Source organism: Crocuta crocuta, unplaced genomic scaffold (assembly GCF_008692635.1).
Source record: "Crocuta crocuta isolate KB4526 unplaced genomic scaffold, BGI_CrCroc_1.0 scaffold343, whole genome shotgun sequence".
NCBI classification, from domain to species: domain Eukaryota; kingdom Metazoa; phylum Chordata; class Mammalia; order Carnivora; family Hyaenidae; genus Crocuta; species Crocuta crocuta.
The window spans coordinates 7430159-7433866 of NW_027532679.1; the positions used below are offsets into that span (position 1 = coordinate 7430159).

Genomic DNA, 3708 nt, shown 5'->3' on the forward strand with positions numbered 1-3708 from the left:
CATAATAAAAACTTTATTCTTGTGATGTAATGAAGTTTACAGTGCTCCTCTCTTCCAACAAGCTGTCAAGAATTACAGTATTTTGGATATATTATCATGAGGAGCAGTCTGTCAGCATTTTTCATGCCCTCCCCCAGCTATCTACTGCAGAAGCTAAATTCCAGGTAGGGCAGCTGAAAGTCAAGATGTGCCTTCTCACACCTAGCCTCCACTTGTGGAAGATACTGAGGACACTGGAGACCCAATTGCCTTCACTTGGTTTATCTGTAGGGAAGAGATTTTATGCCAGGCAAGACAAGTGAAGAAGACAAATAGAAACCAAATCCACTGTGTTGCAAGCCCTAATCCTAAAGTAGGGTTGTCACACAGAAAAGCAAATTCCTGTCCTTGCCCCCATCTCAAGAGCCCTGGCTCAGAGATTTGACCAAAGGAAAAAGAAAAGACCATAAAACAGAGACTCTGAAGCTCTCTCCAACAGAAGGAAGGAAGGAAGGAAGGAAGGAAGGAAGGAAGGAAGAAAGGAAGGAAGGAAGGATGGAAGGAAGGAAGGAAGAAAGGAAGGAAGGAAGGATGGAAGGAAGGAAGGAAGAAAGGAAGGAAGGAAGGAAGGAAGGAAAGAAGGAAGAAAGAAAGAAAGAAAGAAAGAAGGAAAGAAAGAAGAAAGAAAAGAAAATGCCTAAGGAAGAGTCAAAGACAGTGGAGATTTTGTTGAAAAGCCACTAATAGAAAACTGGTAGCTTAATCAGAGATATAAGCTAAACTACTGGCAAACTAGTTTACCAAAAAGAAATAGGGGGGAATGACAGGTAAGAGCCCTTGTAGGGTCAGAACAAACCTCAAATACTGACCTCAAAAACTATGCCTGGAAAGGAGCCTGGATTCATGTATGAAGCAATTTATGCACCAAGGCATTGTTGAATAGAGCAGTCAATTGGAATTTAGTGAAGCTTAACAGCTAGGTGTGGTCAGTGGAGGAAACAATAACAGTTAAAGGGAGGCCTGCTTAGACAACTATCTTCGCAGAATGATTATGTACATGCCCGAGTGATTATGCACATATCTTCTCAGAACTAACATGACAGGGGAAATAGACTTCACTAAAACTGTTCAGCGGCTTACTAAACAAACAAGCATACAACGGTAACAAGTCCAAGCTGGAGACCAGTACTCAGAGTTGCTACAATATATTATTTTATAACCATATAATTATATATTATACACAATATATTACTTAAATATACGACCAGTTTTCAAAAATTATGAAATATGCAAAGAAACAAGAAACTGTGATCCACACACAGGAATGACAGCAGTGAGTGGAAACCACCTATGAAGGGGACCAAAAGTGGATTTAACAAAGACTTCAACTTTGCCCGTGTTAAAAGAACTAAAGGCAACCATAATATAATGATGATTACAGTGTCTTATCAAATAGAACTTACCCAAAGTACCACAAGGAATTCTTGAGTTGAAAAATATAGTAATTGAAATTAAAAATTTACTGAAGGAGGGGTCAATGGTAGATCTGAACTGACATAAGAAAGAATCAGTGCCCTTAAAAAAGGTAAGAGTTTATGCAATCTAAAAAATACAGCAAAAAGAATTAAGAAAAATTAGTGAACCTCAGAGAAAATGGAAAACCATTAACCACAACAACATACCCTCCTATCAGGAGGCCAGAGAAAGAGACGTAAAAAGAAGAGGGAAGGATATTCAAATAAATAATTCCTGAAAACTTCCCAGATTTATTGAATAACAGCCTACACATTCAAAAAAGCCTAGTAAACTCAAAATAGGATAAACACAAAGAAATCTACATACAGATACACCATCGTTAAAATTCTGAAAAACGGACAAGAAAATCTTAAGAAAAACAATTCTTCACCTACTAGGAAATCCCATGGGTAATAACAATAATAATAGCAGACAGATTTCTCTTCATAAACAATGGAGATGAGTGAAAAAACATATAAAGTATTAAAAGCAAAAATCTGCTACCCAAGAATTCAATATCTACAATAACTACTTTTAAATGAAGGCAAAATAGACAGCCTCCCGCAGCCTCTCCCAAAGTGCCTTCTGCACTTGGCTCTCAGCCCTGCCCTGCAGCTGTATCATGAAGAGAGTGACCTGCGGCCTTCTCCTCATACTGGCAGGCCTGCCTGCCTGCCTTGGAAGCCAATGACCTGGTGGATAAAGACAGTTCCTTCTATTATGAGTGGGAAAGCCCACAGCTGGGTGGGATGATTGTGGGAGCGCTCCTGTGCATCGCAGGAATCTTGATAGCTCTGAGTGGAAAATGCAAATGCAAGTATAATAAGAAGCACAGACCCTTACTGGAAAGAGCCACTCCACTCATCACTCTAGACTCTGTCAGTACCTGCTGAGCACAGGACCAGCTTTGTGGCACCCCCAGTACCAGCTCCCATGCTGATTCCTTCCCACGTGGGGCCCTTACTCTCTGTGATGGCCTTTCTCTCCAAAGCTGGGTCCTTCGGCTCCCATCCGATCAGGACACTGCCCAAAGCTTATTTCTAAATTCAACTGTCTCACTTTTCTGATAGATAGATCAATAGATAGATAGATAGATAGATAGATAGATAGATAGATAGATAGATAGATAGATAGATAGATAGATAGAGGATAGATAGATGATAGATAAATGAAGGTAAAATAATGACAATCTCAAGTAACCAAAACCTGAGAAAATTTGATTATAGAAGACATACCTTACAAGAAATAATAAAGGAAATTGTCCAGATGGAAACTAAGTGACCTCAAACAGTAATTCAAAAACACATTAAAAAAATCACAGAGCGCTGGTAAAGGTAATATGTAATTATAAAAGAGACCATAAATATATATTTCTTCTTTGTTCACTTAACTAATTTTAAAAGTAACTTTATAAAGAAGTATGCATGTGATTATACTGTTAGGTCTATAACATATAGAAAGGTAGTCATACTTTGGAATGTTTTTCAACAATAAAACAAATCACATACTGATACCTGCTACAACATAGATAATCCTTCAAAATATTATAGTAAATGCTAGAAGCCTGTCACAAAAGGCCAACTGTTAGATGCTCTAGCTTATAAGAAATATTTAAAATAAACAAACCTTGGGGCGCCTGGGTGGCTTAGTCGGTTAAGCGCCCGACTTTCGNAAAAATAAAATAAAATAAAATAAACAAACCTATAGATACAGAAAGTAGATTAGTGAATGCTTAGCAGTGAGAGTGACGAAAGTTGGGACACTGGATAGATGAAGGATATAGGGGTTTTTTGATGGGAGATGATCAGTTAAAAAAAACTGATTCTATTAATTGTTGAACAATTCTGTGGATATCCCATCACGAAAATGGGGAATTGTATAGTATGTACATTGTATTTCAAAAAAGTTATTACAAAAAAAGTTCATCTCACTTTTCCTTTCTCTTCCTTTATGATTTTATCAATAAAAAGATATTTTTCTGTTAACATAAATTATTAGTGGTGAATACTATAATAACAATAACTCCTATTCCTTAGGGTCCTCCTATTATGAGAAAGTACAACTATAATAATTGTAATAAGAATAATGGGGAGAATACAGTGTGTGTTAGTGGATCCTGTAAGAAGAGATACCTACAAACACTTAAGAAATCAGAGGAAGTGACATCTGAACTGATTCCTGATGAAGTATGCTGGAGTGTGCAAAATATTCCAG

At 37.3% G+C, this 3708-nt stretch overlaps 1 pseudogene; it reads left to right on the plus strand.

Moving 5' to 3' along the window:
* Positions 1 to 2116: 2116 nt before the first annotated feature.
* On the plus strand, positions 2117 to 2387 carry LOC144245411 (FXYD domain-containing ion transport regulator 4 pseudogene; annotated as a pseudogene).
* Positions 2388 to 3708: the final 1321 nt, after the last annotated feature.